The following is a 24,131-nucleotide window of genomic DNA, read 5'->3' on the forward strand; positions in this document are numbered from 1 at the left end:
TTGCCTAAAGACAGGACAGAAGTGTGCATATGTGCACCTGTGCATGTGTGTGTGGTGCACACATGTGTGAACCCGTGCACGTGTATATGCGGCGACCTGCACGGTAGCATATATGCAAATTGGACACGTTCTGTGCGCATGTGCATGTGCAGACGTCTTGTGCGCATGTGCACACGTCTTGTGCGCATGTACACGTGTGGACGCCTTGTGCGCATGTGTAAATACAAGCACGTGAGAAACGGAGAGGTGAGCACGTTGTACCACAAATTCAGGTCCTGTGACGTTAGTGTACGACAAAGAACGAAAACCTTTCTTAACCCAGAGATGTCGATTTATGGAAAAAGCTGAAGTAGAAAACAGCCCCGGGAATTTTTATGACCAGGTGAGATTTATATGCGCAACATGGATAACTCTCAAAGAAATGATAACTGGCGGGCTGGGGATGGTGGAGAGGGGGGCCAAGTTGCAGAATATGGACGGATTATACCATTTCTGTTAAACATCTGCCCACAACCTCACTATGTGTTTGAAGTGTAGATCTGGAAGGAACACCCCATGTTGTGCAAGTGGTTTCTTTCAGGGAGCAGGGAGGGCAGGGATTGGAAGGCTATAGACTAAGAGGAATGGATGAAGGACCCCTGTGTTCCTTCTGGCATCACACAGTTCAGTGGGCATCACACAGTTCAGTTCAGGTAGGTCGGGTCACTGGCAGATGCCGGGTGGGGGCCACAGAGATGCTGAGACCTCGGGGGGGGGGGGGCATTTCCACACGTCCCCCATGGACTGTGGGAGGGCTCTGCTGCTAGGGAGGAACGAGTCTTGGCTGTCCTGATCCAGGTCCCTGGTGGGCATGGGGTGAGGGACCTGTTGTACCTCTCTTGGGAAGAAACTCTGCTTCCTGTCTAAACTTATTCGTGCCTCAGTTTCTCCGTCCACGCTGCGGTGGGAAGGGCCTGCTCCGTGCTGCCACACACCCTCAGTTCCCTGGTCCCTGCTTCCCCGGGGCACACCGAAGCCAAGCCTTCACGAAGCCAAGACAATCTCCCAGGACAGACCCCCTCTGGGGAGAGGCAGCTAGGAGCTGGGAACAGGCCTCCTCCCCAGCAGGAGGCCACGCAGACAACACGGGGTCCCCCCGGGCCCCCCAGGGGCGGCTGACAGGGGAGGCCAGGACGCACGCTCTGGGGTCAGACTTCTGGGCTCTGTGACTGACCGGAACGCAGGCAAGCTTCACCACCCTCTGCCCTCAGTTTCCCCGTCTGTGAAATGGTAACACCACGGAGCCCCACCGCCCCAGGATGCTGCGTGGCTGAAGTCGGGCTGTTCCGCTTCGCGACGCCCAGCGCGGAGCCGGCGCTCTCGGGTTTCGCGGGTGTTACCCTCTGGGGCGACAGCTCACCCCGCCCCTCCGCGCCCAGGACGCCACGGCCCTCTCCGCCGCCCCGACGCTCTTGGGGCTCGCTGGGTTCCCCCTCTTCCCACTCTGGGAGCTTTTGTCACCCCGCAGACCTCCCCCTGCGCCCCGACGCTGGGTCCCAGCGGCGCCGCCGCTAGCGCCCAGACGCCCCCGCGAGGGAAACTGAGGCGGGACCCACGGAGCGCGCGCGGGAAGGCGCCGCGGCAGGGCGGCCCCTGCGTTCTCCCGGGGTCGCTGTCATACCTGCTCCTTGCAGCGGCTCCGGGCGGCGACAGAGGCGGCGGCCGGGCGTCTGCGGCGCTGGGGCTGGGAGCGCGCGCGGCGACGGGGATGGGGAGGGAGCAGGCCGAGGGGGCGGGAAGCCCGGTAGCGCTCGCGGGCGGAGCTTGGCGGCGCAGACCGCGGGCCGACGCGCGCACGCTCCTGGCCCCGGCCGCTCTCCTCCCGGCCGACCAGCTTCGGCCCCGCACACCCACTCGTGCCCACGTGCCACCCCCACGTACCCCGAGCACCCCGCACCCCTGCCGCCCACTCGCACGCACCCCGCATACTCCCCCCCCCACACCCCGCATGTCTGGACCCCACCACACCCACACACGACCCAATAGGTGCACATAGACCCCCTTACTCGCGTGTTTCTCAGACGAGTCACTGTCCCCGCCAGTCCCCCCTGCACATCATAGGCCACTAACTCCCTAACCACTCTGTCCTACCTCGCGGTGTACCAAACACAACACATGCGTGCACCCCTGTTACTTCCACACCACGCCCCACCCCTGGCAGATTACCCTCTGGGCAAGGTGGGGATTTTAGGCAATTTTGCAAGGAACAGGCTCCTTCTTGAAGCTAATGCCCCCCACCCCCAATGTCCATGAACCTCAGCTAACCTATGAGATGGAATTAGCTCACCTCTGATTTCCCAGTGACCTCCTTGTCTCTGCGTCAGCCACCCCCTCCAAGGTCACTCCTAGATCCCAGTCTTTCCCTGAAGGCCCACTTCTGCATTAGAAATTCAAACACCCTACCTACTGGTTTGAGCCTCTGGGTTTCCTCCCAGTGACCCACCCCCCACCCCCCACCCCAACCCGCCCCGTGCACTTCAGCTTTTGCTCACTGTCAGGCTCTCGCCTTTCCTGCAGTCTTCACTTCTTTCCCTCTCTTCTCTTCATCAGGTCATGTTTCCAAAGATGATCACTTTAGCCACTTCCTTGCCAATATGCTTAACACGTTGTTTCTCATTGCACATGCATAGTGAACCCCAAAAGTCAGCCTTCTCCATCCACCATTAAGAGACCGGATTCCTTTTCTCTTGTCCTGTAACAAATGACTACAAATGAATTTGCTTAATACACACAAAATGATTGTCTTACAGTTCTGGAGGTCAGAGATCCAACACCCCTAAAATCAAGAAGAGGGAGGACTGTATTTCTTCTAGAGGCTCTAGGGGAGAACCTATTTCCTTGCCTTTTCTAGCTTGTAAATACTGCCTGCTTTCCTTGGCTTGTGGCCCCTTCCTTTACCTTAAGAGCCAGCAATAGGGGGCCAAGTTTTTCTCCCGTACCATCTGTCCAGTTCTCTCCCTTTGGCATCCTTCTTCCACTCATCGAGACCCTCATGATTGCATTGGGCCTCCCTAGAGATCCTGGATAATCTCTCTCTTTCTAGGCCAGCTGATAGCCAAACTTAATTCTATCTGCAATCTTAATTCCCCTGTGCCATGTAATTTAACAGATTTGCAGGTTCTGGGAATGAGGACATAGGCATCTTTGGGAGGCCTTTGTTGTGTCTACTGGAGAGGATGAGCCCTGCTGGAGAAAATTAGTCAACCAAGTTTTTTCGTGTTTTTTTTTTTTTTAAGAGAGCAAGAGTGAGCGTGTGTGCACACACACACGTGCATGCCATGGAAGAGGGCAGAGGGAGAGGGAGAGGGAGAATCTTAAGCAGGCTCCACACCCAGTGTGGAGCCAATTGTGGGGCTCTATCTCACAATGTTGAGATCATGACCCAAACTGAAATCAAGAGTTAGATCCTTAACTGACTGAGCCACCCAGGTGCCCCAAGATTTTTGACAAGATAAATCTGTGAACTTCTAAAGTAGAAATTTTAGTTTATTATTATCGCTTTTGTAGTAAAGAAGTAATACAAATATGGCATGTTTATTCAATGGAATACTCTACAACACTTAAGAAGAACATATTTTATGTATATGAATGTCTGTAGACTTCAAAATCGTGACTGAGGGGCACCTGGGTGGCTCAGTCAATTGAGCGTACAACTTCAGCTCAGGTCATGATCTCACAGTCTGTGAGTTCGAGCGCCGTGTTGGGCTCTGTGCTGACAGCTCAGAGCCTGGAGACTGCTTCAGATTCTGTGTCTCCCTCTTTCTCTGCCCCTCCCCTGCTCGTGCTCTGTATCTCTCTGTCTCAAAAATGAATAAAAACATTTAAAAATTTTTTCAAAATCATGAGTGAAAAACAAAAAAATTGGGGGCACCTGGGTGGCTCAGTCAATTAAGCGTCTGACTTCGTCTCAGGTCATGATCTCACAGTTTGTGAGTTCGGGCCTGCTTCGGGCTCTGTGCTGACAGCCCAGAGCCTGGAGCTTGCTTCGGATTCTGTATTTCCCCCTCTCTCTGCTCCTCCCCTGCTCACATTCTGTCTGTCTCTCAAAAATAAATAAAAGAATTAAAAAAATTTTTTTTAAAAAGCAAGAAAGTTGGAATAAGAGAGCAAAAGCAAATACTTTTATAGTGGTAAAATTCTGTGACAGATACTGTTCCAGGCACTTATATTAAAACTCACAACAACCTCATGGAATTGGTACCAATGTTACCCCTATTTTACAAATGAAGAAACTGGCACAGAGGTAATTGCTCAAGGTCACAGAAGCATCAGAGTAGGAACTTGAACCCAGATAGTCTTAATCCATGGCCTGGCCACTTAACTGCAGCAAACTAATTTGTACAGTATGAATTATTTCAAGGAAATTTTTAAAATATCATAAGGAATTTATAACTATATACTGGAAGGAAACCACCAGAATTCATGATATTCGGAGTTCAGCAACAGGATGGGGACCAAAGGAATTCTAACTTTAGCTGGAAAGTCTAATTACTTACTTAATTAATTTTTAAAAAATACTGAAAGCAAACAGTACAAAATGTTAACTTTTAGTTATGGGTGGTGAGACCCTGGGTGATTGTTTCGTTATTTTTTGTACTTTTCTGTATTTAAAAAAAAAAAATGATCTCTTTAAAAAAATATTGTGGTCTCTGAACCTGGTGCTGTCTCCACATTTTTTTTTTTTTTAAGATTTTAGTTCTAATCTCTATACTCAACTTGGGGCTCGAACTCACAACCCTGAGATCAACAGTCATGTACTCCACCTTCTGAGCCAACCAGGCACCCCTCCACATTTTTTACATATTTTCTTATTGTGCTGATTGTTTCCACTTCGTTTCACGCATATTTTTCTGTAAATTATCCTAATATAGGAATTCTCAAAGTTTTCGGCCTCAGGAGTCCTTTGCACTTTTAAATATTATTGAAGACCCCAGAGAGTTTTTGCTCATGAAGGTTACATCCATTGATACTTAACCACATTAAAAATTAAAACAGATACTTAAAAAATATTTTTGATTCATTAAAATATAAAAATAATAAACCCACTACATGTTAACATAAATAAAATGCCTTTATAAAAAATATTTTCCAAAACAAAGAATATTAGTGGGAAGAATGGCATTGGTTAGCAGTTTTGCAAATCTCTTTAATATCTGGCTAGCTAAAGGACAGCGTGATTCTGACATCTGCTTCTGTACTCCGACTATTGTGTTAATGTTTTTTTGTTGAAATAAATGAAGGAAATACAGTTTCATATAATGTTACCCACATTGCTTTTGTCAACAATTGCCTATGTCCGTACAGATGTCAACATGGAGAAAAAGGCAAATAACACCTTAGTATTATTATGAAAATAATTTTTTAAACATTTTTTAAATGTTTATTTTTGAGAGAGAGACAGAGCATGAGTGGGGAGGGGCAGAGAGGGAGGGAGGCACCAAATCCAAAGCAGGCTCCAGGCTCTGAGCTGTCAGCACAGAGCCCGCCTCCGGGCTTGAACCCATGAACTGCAAGATCATGACCCGAGCTGAAGTTGGACACTTAACTGACTGAGCCACCCGGGTGCCCCTATTATGAAAATAATTTTGACCCCCTGTTCCTCTTGACAGGGTTTTGGGAGCCCCACCCCAACGCTGTAAGTCTGTGAACCACACTTTGAAAATGACTGCCCTACTTTATTCAGCTGTAACCATACCAAATTAATATTTGACTATCATTAACCTGCAAAATGGCAATTTCATATGGCTCAACCTGATACGTATTATTTCAGAGGATTTTCCTCTTGGTTCACACGCTGTATTTTCCTGGCCAGGCTCTGGTGTTGGATATTATTGGGGTGTGTCTCCTCCAGTACTGTATTGCCGTGAGCAGCTTTGTACAGATGGCATGTGGTTCTTTTTTTTTTTTTTTTAATTTTTTAAAATGTTTGTTTTTTTTGAGAGACAGAGTACAAGTAGGGGATGGGCAGAGAGAGAGGGAGACACAGAATCCAAAGCAGGCTCCAGGCTCTGAGCTGTCAGCACAGAGCACAAAGCAGGGCTGGAACTCGTGAATCATGAGATCACCACCTGAGCCGATGTTGGACGTTCAACCCACTGAGCCACGCAGCCGCCTTTCTTCCTTCCTTCCTTCCTTCCTTCCTTCCTTCCTTCCTTCCTTCCTTCCTTCCTTTTTCTTTCTTTCTTTCTTTCTTTCTTTCTTTCTTTCTTTCTTTCTTTCTTTCTTTCTTTCTTTCTTTCTTTCTCCTTCATTCCTCCCTCCCTTCCTTCCTTCCTTCTTTCCCTTCTTCCCTTTCTTTCTTTCTAATGTTTATTTATTTTTGAGAGACAGAGAGAGAATGTGTGTTAGTGGGGGTGGGGCAAAGAGAGAGGGAGGCAGAGGATCCAAAGCAGGCTCTGCGCTGACAGCAGAGAGCCCAATAGGGGACTCGAACTCATGAACAGCAAGATTATGACCTGAGGCAAAATCAGACGCTTAACCAACTGAGCCACCCAGGTGCCCCTACATGTCTTTGGGTCATGATTTCCAGTGTGGGGGTGGCTGGCATTGGGGGGTGTCTAGGAACTATGGACAGGTTGCTGTTAGGCTAACAAATGTTAAGGTATGCATTCCAAGCAACTGTGAACAAAGAGTTTTGTTCTCTCAGAGTTGGCTTGGGTTTCTGAAGACTGAACTTGCTTCTTTTTCGACTGAGACCTGGTCTGAGGGATATCAGAGAATGTCCACGAGGACTTTTGCCAGGTGTTTAGAACTATGCATCATTTGGCCAAATTTAAAACCAAAACCAAACTTTTTTTTTTTTTTTTAATTTTTTTTTTTTTTCAACGTTCACTCACCTCTGGGACAGAGAGAGACAGAGCATGAACGGGGGAGGGGCAGAGAGAGAGGGAGACACAGAATCGGAAGCAGGCTCCAGGCTCTGAGCCATCAGCCCAGAGCCCGACGCAGGGCTCGAACTCACGGACCGCGAGATCGTGACCTGGCTGAAGCCGGACGCTTAACCGACTGCGCCACCCAGGCGCCCCAAAACCAAACTTTTTCTAGTGGAAGAACTGTGGGCTGAATTATGGCGCAGTTGGGTGATTTCATGTCTGGATGGATTCATGACTGGTTTGGGAGGCCTCTAAATACCAACCCCCCCACTGAAAAAAATGATATTGAATATTTGTATATACTAGTGTGGAAGAATGGTTTTCCTCTTTCCTTTAATCAGGTTAATGCACTTCAAGGAGATGATAAGATAGTAAAAGGGATCCAAGATCAGCCAAGCCTTCCTTGGTGATCAATGGAGTGTTAGATGCTGTGCTTTATAACCACTATTGAAACAATACTTTGCATTAAAAAATAAGGTAATTTTTTTTTTCTTCTCAGGAGGAGTGAGGCACTGAGCATCCATTCATTTATTCTACTTCAGGTAAGTGTATCTGATTTTTTTTTTTTAATTTTTTTTTCCCCAATGTTTATTTATTTTTGGGACAGAGAGAGACAGAGCATGAACGGGGGAGGGGCAGAGAGAGAGAGGGAGACACAGAATCGGGAACAGGCTCCAGGCTCTGAGCCATCAGCCCAGAGCCTGACGCGGGGCTCGAACTCCCGGACCGCGAGATCGTGACCTGGCTGAAGTCGGACGCTTAACCGACTGCGCCACCCAGGCGCCCCTAAGTGTATCTGATTTAGCTCACTTCCTCATCCCTAGTCCACCCCTTCCTCATCCCTAGTCCATTTCATTTATTACCACTCCATTTAGGATTGGTATAGTCCCAGCTTGGTGATCAGCACATTACATTTCTCTTGGGATGTTGACTGGTTCAAGGGAGGGAATGTGACCCAAGTCAGGTTAACCATAGTCAATGAAACTCTATACAAAGACTTTTTCCTTTGGAGTACCACAGGCTTCAAGTTGTTCAGATGTGGGGCTGCAGCTGTGAAGAGGCTATATAAGAATGGAGCCCATCTGGAAAGATGACAGAGAGAAACTAGGTCATAGTTTCATCATGTGACCCATGTCAAGCATCACCTCAGGCTACCCTTGGACATTGCAGGTGCCTGAAGCTATAAATCCCCCCCCACCTTTTTTCCTTCTCAAGCTATCTTGCATTGGGGTTTCTGTTGCTTGCAACCACAAGACTACTAACTGATTCTGGTGAAAATGTTATCCAAACTACAAAAGAAGTTTGGAGGGACAGGTAGTATATCTTTTTACAGGATCTTGACGGTCTGGAATGTCTGGCCCTAATCTAAGAAGATAAACTAAGACAAACACAGATGTGAAGTCCTGCAGTTAGGCTCAGACAGATCAGGGCTGTGTTTAAGTACAGAATGGGCAGCCAGGGCTTGGGACCTGTATGAGGCCCTGAGATAGAGCTTCTTAGAGATGCAGTGCCACCTGCAGGTCTGGAGGCCCTGGGCGCTGGAGCTCTGGTTTGGTTGGCAGAATCTTTATCCGAGTCTATGGATCAAAGGTGGGTCTCTGGATCTCCAGTCTCATTCCCATAGGCCATAGCACGCTTCGGTGCTCCTCTGCCTCTGACCACAACAAACAGCTGACACCAAGCTGCCCTTTTTGTTACTCTCCTTTCTCTCCCCAGAATTCCCCGGGCCCATGTCCCCACCCCACCCCAATTGTTGCACTACCCCGATTATTGAACTGTGGCGCTATTTGCCAGGCACACGTGTGCTAAGTCTCCTTCTTCCTCCAAAACCAGCCTATGAGGTAGGTTCTATTTTTGTTCTCATTTTATGGATAAAGAAACAGACTTGCAGATGTTGAGGAATTTGTCCAAACTGCAGAAAAAAACAGGTCTCTCTGAAACCAAAGTCCGTGTTTTCATACATTTTGCTAAACCGTGGAGTTGTAAACTGGTAGTCCTATAGAGGGGTGTGTGGGGAATGGGGGAGATCCAGTTTTCAAACATATTTCGTCACACCACATGGCATTAAAACAATTTTGAGCTAACGTTTAAAAGTCAGGGAATAGCACATAAAAATCAACTTCCTGATTCTCTGGAAAATGAGCAGTCAGGAGGTCTGGTGACACAGGCCTTCCATTCCTGCTTGGCCCGGGACAGTTGGAGCTGCAGGGCAGCTGAATGAGCCCCGGTTCCCCATGACCCCCACTCCCGTGGTGCCCAGAGTTGGTGCAGCCGGCCTGCCCACTTGTCTCCGTCCTGTGGGCATTTGAGCGCGGCTTCCCGGCTGGGCCTCTCCCCTCCAACCGGCCTCAAAAGCTTCTGGCCACTGCCAAGCCTGGCAGTTTTCACTTTCTTCCCAGAAATCTAACCACAGAGCCCAGATCCCACGGGGCACAGCCAGGCTGGCGCTCAGGGCTCACCTGGTCACTTGTGGCACATACCTTTCCATTTTTCTCTGTGTACTGGACCAGAGAAAAAATTTAATCAGCTCCCAAGAGGCCTTGACCTAAAGGAAGAAGATCTGGGAATAGATTTACAACTTTGCTATTGAGGTTTTCAGTTGCATCCGGGAATCCTGAGAAAGGTCAGGTTGTGGCTTAGAGACTTGAAAACACTCGAACACTCTTACATTCTAGGGAGGGAAGACAGACAATAAGCAAATCAGAGAATGTATTTTCTAGAGGGTAATAGCTGCTATGGAGAAAAAACATTCAGGCCAGAGGAGATTGGACAGAGGTTGGATTTTAGGGAGGATTGTCAGTGTATAGGAGGTGAGGAAGCTAACCCTGCAGATACCTGGAAGAATGTACCAGGCAGAAGGAACAGCAAGTGCAAAGCCCCTGAGGCAGAGAGCTTGCCTGGTGTGTTTGAGGAACAGTAAGGAGGCCAGTGTGTCTGGAGCAGAAGTGAACTAGGAGAAGAGGGGGCTTTAGGAAGCTGGGGAGGAGGGGATAAAACATGTAGGAGGGCCAGTGTAGGGACTGTAATCTTGAGTCATTGAGATGGAGGGCCTTTGGAGGGCTTGGGATGATGCAACTTGACTGAAAAATTTTTAACATTTTTTTTATTGTGATAAGATATACATAACATAAAATATGCCATTTTAAGCATTTTTTAAAAATTTATTTATTTTTGGGACAAAGAGAGACAGAGCATGAACAGGGAAGGGTCAGAGAGAGGGAGACACAGAATCGGAAACAGGCTCCAGGCTCTGAGCTGTCAGCACAGAGCCCGACCCGGGGCTCGAACTCACTGACCGCGAGATCATGACCTGAGCCGCAGTCAGACGCTGAACTGACTGAGCCACCCAGGTGCTGCAGAACTTTCTTCCTTTTTAAGACTGAATGATATTCTATTGCATGTATATATTTTCCATTTACCTGTTGATAGACGTTTTGGGGGCTATTGTGAATAGTGCTATAATGAGCTTGGGTATACAGATATCTGCTTCAGTTCCTGCCTTCAGTTATTTTGGGTATGTCTGGCTAGAAGTTGAAATGACTCTCTCTGTAAGAATTCTTGAGAATGGACCACAGGGAGGCTAGAGATGAAGCAAGAACAGGGTGGGTGACATGGAGGTAGTGAGAAGTAGTGAGGTTCTGGGTTTATTTTTCAGGGGTAGCTGACATGATTTGCTGGGGGATTGGAGGTGAGACGTGGGAAAATTTAGCACCAAATCTTCCCAAACAATTGGGTATTTAATGAGTCGTGGTCACTTTTTTTTGTTTTGTTTTCAGTTATGTGCCTTTTTATTTTTTTTATATTTTATTTTTTAATGATTATTGTTTTTGTATTGAAGTACAGTTGACACACAATGTTACCTTAGTTCCAGGTGTACAATGTAGCAATTTGACCACCCTGTACTTATGCTGTGCTCACCACAGTGTAATTCCGGTTTGTCATCATACAGTGCTATTCCAGTGTCATTGATTACATTTTCTTTGCTGTGCCTTTTATCCCCAGTGATACTCACTTTTGAAGATTTTGAAGCAAGTTGCAGAACAATGCCTACTATAGGACAATTTATAGAAACCATATAAAACAATAGAGTTCATTTTAATGAGTACATATATGTTTATGTAAATGCAGGGACAAAGTTGTACAAGGGTACACACCAGATTATTAATTGTGGTTACTTCTAGAACGAAAGAGCATTGGGGCACCTGGGTGGCTCAGTCGGTTAAGTGGCCGACTTCGGCTCAGGTCATGATCTCACAGTCCATGAGTTCAAGCCCCGTGTTGGGCTCTGTGCTGCATGCTCAGAGCCTGGATCCTGCTTCAGATTCTGTGTCTCCCTCTCTCTCTGACCCTCCCTCGTTCATGCTCTGTCTCTCTTTGTCTCAAAAAAAAAATAAACATTAAAAAAAAATTAAAAAAAATAGGGCTAGACAGTTTAAAAAAAAAAAGAAAGGGCATTAGCAGAGGTAGGATAGTAAAGGGTAATTTTACCTTTAGCTGTATTACTTTTTTTTTAATATATGAAATTTATTGTCAAATTGGTTTCCATACAACACCCAGTGTTCATCCCAAAAGATGCCCTCTTCAATGCCCATCACCCACCCTCCCCTCCCTCCCACCCCCCATCAACCCTCAGTTTGTTCTCAGTTTTTAAGAGTCTCTTACTGTATTACTTTAAAAAAAAAAAAAGTATTTCGTATATCACTCATGTAATTAAAAACTTGAAAAACCCTAAAAAACAAACAAAATAAAAACTTGAAAAACCCTAATAAACAGTGTTTACACTTAAAAAAAAAAGAATAGGAGGAGCCCTGTTTGCTTTAGGACCAAGTCCTCTCAGACAACTGAGTGTTTTAATGAGTCAGATTCACTTTTGAAGCTATTTAATTGCTACTGAAGTGGCCTGAAATCACTGGTTCAGCTGGGAAAGAAAACAGGAGATGTTCGTTTGGCTCAGTCTACTGAGAGACAAAGCCTTGCTAGCTAGTGTGGGGCCACAGCCAGCGACAGGCGGGGCAGCCTTAAAGAAATTAGCAATTATGTGGCCTTCAAAACTAGAGTTTAATAGGGGTGCCTGGGTCACCCTGTGGGTTCAGCAGTTGCCTCTTGATTTCCGCTCAGGTCAGGAGCCAGGAGTCGGGCTCTGCACTGGCAGTGCGGAGCCTGCTTGGGATTCTCTCCCTCCCTCCCTCTCTCTCTCAAATTAAATAAACTTTAGAAAATTAGTTTAACCACGTATGTTACAATAATCGTTGCAACAACCATAAAATAACAACAGAAACTGTTTACCCTTACGTAGTCCTGTTACTGGACTCAGGTTTGGGGGCCCCCACAATGATATGTAGTGAGGCTGTACCCCCAAACCAAAGGCACAGGCAAGGCTTTACTGGAGCTACAGCTGGAGCGCGAAGAAGACACAGCACCAACACAACTCTTAGGCTGGCGTTCTGGAGCGGGGCAGAGGCCCTGCTCCTGTACACGGTTTTGCTCAGGATTCCACTCCCAGCCAATATGCTAACGAGGTCTCTTATTGTCTCATTGTTAAGTGTAAGTCATTATTTAATAGTGAGGTAGCAAATAACGAGACTGGGAATGCTTACAGCTGGGAGCTTACAACATGCTCCCTGCTCTATAGTTTCCACGGAGCAGCCAGAATAATCCTTTTATGCTTTAATAATCCAGGTCATAGTGGGTACCCGGCTGGCTCAGTTGGTAGAACTCTGTTGTGTAACTCTTCATCTCAGGGTTGTGAGTTCAAGCCCCACATTGGGCGTGGAGCCTACTTAAAAAAAAAAAAAAGATTTAAATAATCCAGGTCTTAGTAAGCAAACAGAAAAATGCTGGGTGTGGCAGGACGACGGTAGGGTGGCCCCCAAAGGTTGCCTCTTAGTGGTAACGCCCTGTGTACTCCCCTCCCCAACTGTGTGAGTGAGCTCAAAAGCAAATCTCTCCCCAGTCAAGCCTTTCCATGAGACCACAGCCCCAACCAATACCTTGATGACAGGCTGGTGAGAGACTGCAGGAGAGGACCCAGCTAACCAGACTGGGATTCTTCACCCACAGAGACTGTAAGATAATAAATGGGAATTGTGTTAAGCCACTACATGGGTAATTTGTTATGTGGCAATGGAGAAGGAACAGGCTAGGGTATTAATTCATTATTTTGAAAATTTATAAAGGGAAAGAGCCAAGCGTATATTATGCTTGTCCTATGCAGGGTAGCCAAATAGGTGATGTGGGGAACTTTGCATATCTTATATACATGAAAGAAAGAAGAAAATAAAACAAAATGCCAACACTTTGAAGCTTCTGAAGAATTAACAGATCTAAGCAAAAATCATTTGTGGCTGTTTAGATGATGACATGAGAGGCGATCAAACATTATGCATCTTTTTAAAAATGTTTTTAAATTTATTTTTGAGTGAGGGAGAGAGGGACAAGTGAGGGAGGGCAGAGAGAGAGAGAGAGAGGGAGGCAGAGGGTCTGAAGTGGGCTTTGCACTGATGGCACACAGCCCAATGTGGGGCTCGAACTCATAAACTGCAAGATCATAACCTGAGCCGAAGTCAGGTGCTTAACTGACTGAGCCACCCAGGCGCCCCTCAACGTTATGCATCTTCTAACGAAAGTACCCAACATTATCTATGAAGTAGTCTTGCCCCTCCCTCCCAAAAGTAAACTTGAATCTGACCAGGTCTCTAGATATAACTACCAATTTATACGAAATCCAGAGGGACATGTTAAATAATACCATGGGGGTGTAAGCAGCAAAATTCAGATGGTAGGAAACTCTGTGGGACAAATGAGCCAGTTCTTTCAATTGAAAAATAAAAAAGAAAAATAGATATGAAGGAGAATCCTGGACCCTCAAAAACTTAAAAGTAGAACTACCAGATGATCCAGAAATTTCACGACAGGGTATAAATCCAAAGGAAACAAAATCACTATATCGAAGGGATATCTACACTTCCATGTGCATTGCAGCATTATTTACAATAACCAGGACCTGGAAACAACCTAAGTGTCCATTGACAGATGAATGGATAAACAAGTTATGGTGTATATATGCAAGGGAATACTATCCCACCATAAAAAGAAGGAAATCCTGCCATTTGCAACCACATGGATGGACCTCGAGAGCATCAGGCTAAGTAAATAAGTCGGACAGAGAAAGACAAAATCTCTGTGATTTCACTTATATGTGGAACCTAAAAACAAACAAAAAAACAACCTAGATAAAGAGGTCCAATTTGTGGTTGCCAGAGGCAGGGGGTGGAGGGTAGGGGAAATAGGAGAAGGTGGTCAAGAGGTACAAACTTCCAGTTGTACGATAAACACATGCTGGGGGTGTAATGGACAACGTGATGATTATAGTTACCACTGCCGTAGGTATATCTGAAAGTTGCTACAGAGTAAATTAAAAAAACTCTTGTCATAAGAAAAAAAATCTTCCTTCCTCTCCTCCTTCCTTCCTTCCTTCCTTCCTTCCTTCCTTCCTTCCTTTTTTTATATCTACATGAACTAATGGATGTTAACTAAATTTACTGTAGTAATTATTTCACAATTTATGTAAATCAAGTCATTATGCTGTACACCTTAAACTTACACAGTGCCTTCAGTTGTATCTCAATAACACTGAAAGAAAAAAAGGAGACTCCTAGGGACTGAAATATATTTAAGAGCTATTTTAACAATTGTGATTCATTATTCTTATTCGGATGCTGATTCATATCATCTCTGAAAATTATTGATAAGACAGTTGGGACAATTGAACACTAAATAGTTTACAATATTCAGGAGTTATTGTTAATTTTTTAGGTGTGATGACAGTCTGTTGTGAGTTTTCTTAAAGGAGCCTTATATTTTAAAGATGTATATAAATATACTTACAGGTGAAATGATAAGATGTCTGGGAAATTTACCTCAAAATAATCTGTTTGGGTGGTGAGGAAGGTATGGATGAAATAAGATTCAGCATAAATCAGTGATGAGACTGTATGATGGGTATATGAGTGTTCATATCTCTCTCCTTTTGTATGTTTAGAAATCCAACAACAACAACAACAACAATAATAATAAAACTAAGTCAAATCATGTCCCTCCTTCAATGTTTCTCATCTCAGAGTAAAAGCTGGAATGGCCTGGAAGTTTCCCCATTATCTGTGACCCTTCTTCGCCTTCACCACTTCTCTGAGCTCATCTCCTACCATTCTCCCTCTTGTCATTCCACATGACCCTCATTGGCCTCCTTGTTGCTTCCTGAATAACTTGAAGCATGCTCCTACCTCAGGACCTTTGCACTTACCATTCCCTCTGTTTTAAACCTTTGCTCCTCTACCAAGTATCCCAGTGTTTGTTTTTCTCACATTTTTTAGAGCTCTGCTCAAATGTCAATCCCTCAGGAAAGTCTTCCTAGATTATCCCCCATAAAATGACAGTATCTACCCAACATAGATGTTCTTCTTGTCCTTTTTTTCTTGCCCTTGTTTTTCTGCATAGCACTTGTCACCACTTGACCTACATTATACTGTACCTGCTTGATTGTCTTTCTTCACCTGGATGCAATTCCAGGAAGGCAGGAAAGGACTTTAAATTTTTTTTCAATCACTATAGCCTCAGTGCCTAAATCAGTGCCTGGTACATAGTAGGCGCTCAATAAATATTTGTGAGATAAATGAATGCTTGTTGAGCCTGCTCTTGTCTTTTGTTCTTTACTGTGAATAATTTCTTTTCTTTTCTTTTTTTTTTTTAAAGTAGGCTCCATGCCTAACGTGGGACTTGAACTCACAACCCTGAGATCAAGTGTCATGCTCTACCGACTGAGCCAGCCAAGTGCCCCTATTATGGATAATTTCAAGCATGCAGAAAAGTAGAGAGAATCATATAATGAGTATCCATATATATATTACTTAGATAAAACAACTGTGAACGTTTTGCCATATTGGGTTTGGCCAAAGTATTTTAAAGTATGTATAATCAACGTGACATTTCATCCCTAAATCTTTTATTTATTTATTTATTTATTTATTTATTTATTTATTTATTTATTTATTTCAATGTTTATTTTTATTTTTGGGACAGAGAGAGACAGAGCATGAACAGGGGAGGGGCAGAGAGAGAGGGAGACACAGAATCGGAAGCAGGCTCCAGGCTCTGAGCCATCAGCCCAGAGCCTGACGCAGGGCTCGAACTCACGGACCGCGAGATCGTGACCTGGCTGAAGTCGGACGCTTAACCGACTGCGCCACCCAGGCGCCCCATCATCCCTAAATCTTTTAATACGCACCCTTTAACAAAAATCAGACACTTCTTTACTTAGCCATGTTAACCATTGTAACACCTAACAAAATGAACCTCAAATCATCAAATTCTGCCATATCTACAGTTACCCCAAATGTCTTTTACACTTTATTCAAACCAGGACCCAATCAAGGTCCACAAACTGTGTTCAGTCATATCTTTTACGTCTCTTTAAGCCTAGAATTGCTTCTCCTCCCTCTCCTCCCTTTTTTCCAGGTCATTGACTCACTGAAGAAATGAAGTCTATTGTCTTACTGGTAGAATGCCCTTCCTTCTTGGCTTGGTCTGACTGCTTTCTCGTGATGTATTTAACTTGACCCTCTAGCTCCTGTATTTCCGGTACACTAGAAACTAGATCTAAAGACTTGATCAGATTTTAGCAAGACATTTTTGGCAAGAATTCTTCCTAGATGGGGCTGTCAGTGTCCTGTTGCATCACACCAGAAGGTTCAGAGTGACGGGCTGTCACATGAGTGAAGCTAAGATTGATGAGTGGGTTCAGATGGTGAAAACCTGATCCGTGCATTGTCAAGTTATTTCTTCACTTATAACCAGTAAGACCTCTGTGGGCCAATGATTGGCATCATGTGACTATTCAGTCTTCCTTGAACCTTTCACCTCAGGGTGTCAGCATCCGATAATGATCATTGCCTGAGTCAGTTCTTTCATCAGGGGTTGCAAAATTGTAATGCTATTATTCCTTCACCATTTACGAGGGGGCATTGTTCTGTAAAGAAGAGCTTCTAGGGGCACCTGGGTGGCTCAGTTGGTTAAGCATCCGACTTTGGCTCAGGTCATGATCTCGCGGTTTGTGAGTTTGAGTCCCGCATCGGGCTCTGTGCTGACAGCTTGGAGCCTGGAGCCTGTTTCGGATTCTGTCTCCCTCTCTCTCTGCCCCTCCCCCACTTGTGCTCTGTCTCTCTCTATCAAAAATAAATAAAATGTAAAAAAAAAATTTTTTTTTTTAAAAGAAGAGCTTCTTCCTCCCATTGACTAGGGCAGAATAAATTCTTTCCTTTTAGTTACTATGTTTGAGTAAGGATTTGATTCAGTAGATGCCTCCAGTGTTGACAGACTTTTCCTGTTTTCTCTCTCTCTGAGTATCATTATGAACTCAGTGAACTTTTTTTTTTTTTTTTTAAGTAGGCCTCACGCCCAGCAGGGAGCCCAACGCAGGGCTTGAACTTAGGATCCTGAGATCAAGATCTCAGATCAAGAGTCGGACACTCAACCAACTGGGCCACCCAGGCACCATGATCATGAACTCAGTGATCTTTAAAAATACAGTTAAGATGTTTCATTCCATTGCATTCATTATTTTTTAAAAATAACCTTTGGGGGGCCCCTGGGTAGCTCAGTCAGCTTAAGCGTCCCACTACAGCTCAGGTCCTGACCTCAGAGTTCAGCCCCACATCCGGCTTTCTGCTGTCAGTCCAGAGCCTGCTTTGGATCCTCTGTCTCCCTTTCCCGCTCGGTCTCTCTCTCAAAAATAAATGAATTAAAAAAAAAAAAAAAAAACGACCTTAGAATTCTGGAATAATTTTATATTTGTGGAAAAGCTGCAAAGATAATACAGAGAGTTCCTACGTGCTTTTGGGGTTCCTTTAAAAAAACTGAGAGGGGTGCCTGGGTGGCGCAGTCGGTTAAGCGTCCGACTTCAGCCAGGTCACGATCTCGCGGTCTGGGAGTTCGAGCCCCGCGTCGGGCTCTGGGCTGATGGCTCAGAGCCTGGAGCCTGTTTCCGATTCTGTGTCTCCCTCTCTCTCTGCTCCTCCCCTGTTCATGCTCTGTCTCTCTCTGTCCCAAAAATAAATAAACGTTGAAAAAAAAAATTTAAAAAAAAAATAAAAAAACTGAGAAATCAATATTGATGCATTTCTAATACATATATATATATTTTTAAAGGTCTTATTTTTAAGTACTCTCTACGCCCAGCATGGGGCTGGAACTCACAACCTCGAGATCAAGACTCCAATGTTCTACCAACTGAGCCAGCCAGGTGCCCCAATACGTCACTATTATCTGAACACCAAAATTTGATTTAGACTTTAGTTTTCCCACTATTGTCCTTTATCTGTTGCAGGATCCACTCTAGGATCATTCATTCATTCATTCTCTTTGATGCTTACAAATTACCCAATTCAGTCAAGTGGGAGCCCTGTCGGACTGGCTCCGGAGCCTGTCTACTTGACCGTGACCCTAAGTAGTCTTTGATAAGCTCCTATGCTTTCTGGCCCAACACAATGTCCCAGGCTCACCTGGATTTGATTTCATTGCCGACAGTTAACAAGAGGTGGATTTAACTGGAGAGTTTAGGATTTTCAGTTTTTCCTGAAAAGTCAGCTGACCTGGCAACACCGAATGTGCATTCCTGCTTGGCAGAAATTGGCTGCAGCTCAGGAGGGCTGCCCCATTTAGACAGGGTGTGTGCACAGCCCTCCGGTTTGACACACGCCTCACCATTCCCTATGACCAGTCTGTGCCGTGCCTCCGTGTAAGTCGCCTGGATTCTGTAGGCATTTGAGGTCGCTCTCTCCCTGCTTTCCTCCCTCCTGTCTTTCCTTCCTGTTTGTGCAGTGCCTCTTAAGCACGACCACTCTGTGAGGTGCTGGGGTTCCAAAGGCAAACAAGACAATATGTGGGGTATCTTGCTTGTTTGATCTCAGATCTGTTCCCTGATGTTTTGCAAATGCTGTTTCCCAGGCACCGCTCCCAGCTGGCTCCCAGCTAGCTAAGTTGAGCCAAAAAGAGCGACGGGGGGGGGGGGGGGGGGGGGGGGGGGGGGTAGTTGTTAGATTGGATGGCGGGGACAACGGGAGGAGCTAGGATGTTCCCCTCTTCCCAACTCCAGGGAGGAATTTTCAGCAGAGGCTGAGTCTCCTCCGTGGCTTAGCTCCTCACCTGGCAACCCCTGCTGTGCTTCTGGCTCCTCGGTGGCCCCAGAGAGGGACGCTGCCTCTTCCCCGTGACAGCAGCTTCCCACTGTTGCTAAAGCCCACGGTTGCCCCACCATCACCGACTCGGCTGCTCAGCTGTTGGCTCATCTGTGTAATCAGTCCCTTGTGTGAATTTCCCTCTGTTCGAAAGCCCTGGAATGGTTTCTGTCTTTCGGATACAAAAGATCTGGCTCCTAATCTCCCGGAGCACATGCTGGTTCCTTCACCTGCACTCACTGGCTTCGTGACTCTTGGCAAATTAGTTAATCTCTCTCAACCTCAGTCTTCCTTGTCAGGAAAATAGGAAAATGTAGTACCCATCTCATACGATTGTTGCGAGGATTAAATGCAGTGATGCGTATAAGGTGCTTAGCTCAGTCCCTGGAACATAACGCACCTCGGAAATGCTACTTACTCTTATGCTTTAGGGTACAAACCATACCTGACTCCGCCAGGGACTTCTTTCTCTGTGGCTCCACAGACACACAGCTGCTGTTTATTTTATTTTAAAAAAAATTTTTTTTTAACGTTTATTTATTTTTGGGACAGAGAGAGACAGAGCATGAACGGGGGAGGGGCAGAGAGAGAGAGGGAGACACAGAATCGGAAACAGGCTCCAGGCTCCGAGCCATCAGCCCAGAGTCCGACGCGGGGCTCGAACTCCCGGACCTCGAGATCGTGACCTGGCTGAAGTCGGACGCTTAACCGACTGCGCCACCCAGGTGCCCCACAGCTGCTGTTTATTGAGCACCTTACTATTACCAAGATCCTGTTTACTTTTTTATTTTTTTTTAAGTTTATTTACTTATTTTGAGAGAGAGAGAGAGGGAGAGAATCCCAAACAGGCTCCGCACTGTCAGAGCAGAGCCCAAGGTGGGACTTGAACTTACAAACCGTGAGATCATGACCTGAGCTGAAATCATGAGTCGGACACTTAGCCGACCAAGCCACCCAGGCACCCCACTCAGGTGCCCCTATTTTTTATTTTTAAAGTGTATTTACTTATTGGGGGAGAGAAAGAGAGAGAGAGGGAGAGAGAATCCCAAGCAGGCTCTGCACTGTCAGCTCAGAGCCCGATGCGGGGTTTGAACTCACAAACTATGAGATCATGACCTGAATCGAAACCAGAAGTCAGAGGCTTAATCTTGATAAATATCTTTAAGGTATAGGTATTATTATTTTCCCCATTTTCCAGAGAAGGAAGTAAAAGCACAGAGTTTGAACTGCTTGCTCAAGATCTCACAACTGATACAGGCATGGTTAACCTGAGTAAGCTGCCTACAGTGCCCATGCTCTTTAACCTGTATATAGACTTTGCCCAATGTGTTTGACCCCATTTGTTATAATATGTAAAAAATAGATGTCTGTCCCCTCCAGGAGCTCATGGTCTAGCTGGGGAGACAGGCTTGGGAATTGCTAAGCACGATGCAGTGTGGTATAAGCTAATCATTCTTTTGTGTGCTTGTTCATTCAATCAATCATTCATCCATTCAGCAAGGTCTGGACACCAATAATAGGCCAATCCCTGTGCTAAGGGCTGGTGAGGAGGCTGATGTAGGCTTGGGGGACCCAGACCTGCACACCTTCTCTAGCCACTGAGCGCAGGGTGGTGGAATGGGAGGCTTCTAACTTTTCCTGATTTTATTCCTCCAAAGCACAGGGCTTTGGAGTCAGACGCGGTTGCATTTACCTCCTTCTTCTTGATTTACTTGCTGTGTGACCTCTTGGAAATCACTTAACCTCTCTGTGCTTACTTATACATGTAAAACAGGGGATAATAGTAATACTGCACAGGCTTAATGTTAGGACAGAATGAGATGATGAATTCAATGCTCTTAGAGTGCTGGGTATACAGGAAGGGCTTAATTGTTAGTTGTTAGTATTATTTGTTGATGACGTGGTTGATTGCCCGTGACCACCAACAATGGAAAACTTTTGTTCTAAATACTGTGCCCCTTACTTTGCCAAAGTTTTGCTGGTCTAACAACCAGATGCATTCCTTCTGGCTTTTGAACTGACAAGTCTCAGCAGGGTGAAAACAATGCTAGCAGGCATGACAGAGAAATCGTTGTTGAAGACACAAAGTCGGCTGTTGATTTCCAGGTGCTAGTGTAGAAGCAGTGGAGAGGGCTCCAAGGTCTGCAGCCTTCCTCCGCCCTCCCAGCAAGCCCGACCCTGCCTGGCTCCAGATCGGTCATGCCTGGATGGGTTTAAAGAGCCTCAACCCATTCTAGTGGAGAAGATTTGAATTTCATTCCACAGACTTGGATGGGAAACGACGTAAGACTGTTTACTTTTCTGTAGCAACGTAATTTCTTTTTCTGGCTTCTTCTTCCAGGAAACAGAAACTTACTGTCAGCCAATTTCAAGTCTAATGGTGACCCATATAATGGGTCCCAAATAAATATCTCCAGCATCTTCGCTGAAATCTAAGCACACACTTATCTGTCTTCTTGACCGTGTCACATGGATGTTCAACAGGCATCTCCAAATGAATAATTATCCAAAATTGAACTCTGGAATTTTCTTCCCAACCCTGCTTTTATAGTTTTCTCCATCACCGGAATTTCTAGCATCATGGGGTAAGAGGAGCGTTTTTGTTGTTGTTGTTGTTGTTGTTATTCATAATTAGTCTTTTCCAACCAGACTTGAGTTTATGCTAATGAGGTGACTCTTGGTGGGCCCTTGGATAGCTTCAAACGGGGCTGGTTGCCAGATGAGCCAACCCTGGCATTAGAGGTTTGGAACTTTCTACTCTATCACCTCCCTCCACTTGCTGGGAGGAGACAGGGGCTAGAGATTAAATTATTGGCCACTGGTAAGTAACTCAGTCAATCATGCCTAAATAATGGGACCTCCATAAAAACTCCCAAATGATGGGGTTTGAGGAGCTTCCGGGCTGGTGATCACAAAGAGGTGCTGGGGGGTGATGGCACATTCTGAGAGGACATGGGAGCTCTGCGTGTTCTCCCCCAGTGCCTTGCCGCATGCATTTCTTCCATTCATCTGTTTTGGACTTGTGTCCTTTATAACAAACCAGTAAGTGTAGGGGCACCTGGGGGCTCAGTCGGTTCAGCATCTGACTTTGGCTTAGGTCATGATCTTGCAGCTCATAGGTTTAAGCCCCTCATCAGGCTCTGCCCTTATAGCTGGGAGCTGAGAGCCTGCTTCAGATTATGTGTCTCCCTCTCTCTCTGCCCCTCCCCGGCTCACACACTCTCTCTCTCTTTCTCTCTCTCTGTCATATAAATAAACATTAAAAATATTTTAATTTAAAAAAATAAAACAATAAACCGGTAAATGTAAATAAAATGTTTCCCTGAGTTTTGTGAGGGAAAATGTTCTAGGATATTATCAGACATGTTCTAGGATGTTCTAGGATGTTATCAAACCCGAGAGGTGGTTGTGGGAATTCCCAACTTTGTGCCAAGGTGGACAGAAATGTGGGCGCCATGGGCACCCCCGGCTTACGACTGGCATCTTATGGGACTGAGTCCTTAACCTGTGGGGTCTGAACTAATTCCAGATAGCTAGTGTCCAAATTAAATAAAATTCCAGGGCAGCCAGTTGGTGTCCAGAGACTCTGAAAATGGGTCGATGGAGGGAAAAAAAAACCTCCCATGCATTTGGTGCCAGAAACGTTCGTTGTGAGTAGAAGGAGATCTTAGTAGTACTGCCCCATTAGAATGCAAACTCAATACAGGCAGGGGTCTGGGGATGTCTGGGACACCCCAGAAGGTGCTTGCCTGTCACATAGTAAGTGCTTAATAAATATTTGTTAAATGGATGAATTTGGAGTTCGCCACTCTTTTCCCCAGGATAGTGTTTAAGTTCCAAAGAACTTACAAAGTGCCAAGATGTCGAGGAAAGGTGTCTTCCTTCCTTGTTAAAGCAAAGAACACCTTCTGCTGACATACCAAACACCCCTTCGTGACGGTCTGATCCCTCCCCTCTTTCACGGCTGTGCCCCTAATGTGCTGCCCACTCCTTCTGGTCAGTCCTCTGCAGTCTGGCTCTCACACATGTCACCGACTTCCCCAATGAATGGATGGTTTTGGGCCCTTAATTTACTTTCCCTCTCTGCAGGTTTTATCCTGTGGACCACTCACGCCTTCGTGAGTTTTTTTCTTAAAAAATTTTTTTAAAAATATTTATTTACTTATTTATTTTTTTTGAGAGAGAGACAGAGCGAGAGCAGGGGAGGGGCAGAGAGAGAGGGAGATAGAGAATCCAAAGCAGGCTCCAGGCTCCAGGCTGTCAGCACAGAGCCTGACGTGGGGCTCGAACCCACAAACTTCTAGATCATGACCTGAGCCGAAGTCGGACAGTTAACTGACTGAGGCATCCAGGCACCCGCAAATTGTTTGTTTTCTTGATTTTCATGATGCGATGTGTTAATTTTCTTTTGTCTTATGTAGCTGGTTGTTTCCTATTAGATGCCTATGTGAGCTCCACTTCCACACAGGGCTTCATGCCAAGCCTTCTTCCCTTCTCTTCTCTCCCCTCCCCTCCCCTCCCCTCTCCTCCCCTCCCCTCCCCTCCCCTCCTCTCCTCTCCTCTCCTCTCCTCTTGTCCCTTCCTCTCCCCTCCCCTCCTTTCCCCTTTCCTCCTCTCTCCTGTCCTTCTTCCTGCCTGTAAAGTGAGCTCACTGACTTTCATGACTACCTTCTGGGCTTAAATCCTTCTCTTAATCTTCAGACCCAATTCGATGGCCTGCAGGGGATCCCTCTCTAAATGTCCCATAGACACCACAAATTCCACAAGTCCAAAGTTTAAAAACCCTCCAGACAGAGTTGCCCTTCCTGGCAAATGGATTCGTGGACTCACCAACATTCACTGGTCCAAGATGGAAACCCAGCACAATTCCTGCCTGCTCTTTGCTTAGTTGTGTATCTAATCCATCATGAATTCTAGAAATCCCACTTCCTGATAATCTAGAACTGTCCACGTCTTCCTACAGCCAATCCCATAGCTCACGTTGCCGTCT

The 24,131-nt window shown here is 45.7% G+C and overlaps 1 protein-coding gene and 1 long non-coding RNA gene across 3 annotated transcripts in view; one reads left to right on the forward strand and one right to left on the reverse strand.

The window, feature by feature from the left end:
* Window positions 1–1,773, reverse strand: part of SCNN1B (sodium channel epithelial 1 subunit beta) — a 60,987-nt gene extending 59,214 nt beyond the window's left edge. The window contains exon 1 of the mRNA XM_011290618.4: window positions 1,661–1,773. The gene's annotated coding sequence lies outside the window, so the exon portion shown is untranslated. The remainder of the gene's footprint in view (window positions 1–1,660) is intronic.
* Window positions 207–24,131, forward strand: part of LOC109495245 — a 97,403-nt gene continuing 73,478 nt past the window's right edge. The window contains exons 1-4 of one of the 2 annotated variants that reach the window (XR_006590945.1): window positions 207–382; window positions 7,411–7,453; window positions 7,932–8,081; window positions 21,483–21,726. This is a non-coding gene — a long non-coding RNA (uncharacterized LOC109495245). The remainder of the gene's footprint in view (window positions 383–7,410; window positions 7,454–7,931; window positions 8,082–21,482; window positions 21,727–24,131) is intronic. The other variant, XR_006590946.1, reaches the window with a different exon arrangement.

The sequence above is a fragment of the Felis catus genome, chromosome E3, assembly GCF_018350175.1.
Source record: "Felis catus isolate Fca126 chromosome E3, F.catus_Fca126_mat1.0, whole genome shotgun sequence".
Classification (NCBI taxonomy): Eukaryota; Metazoa; Chordata; class Mammalia; order Carnivora; family Felidae; genus Felis; species Felis catus.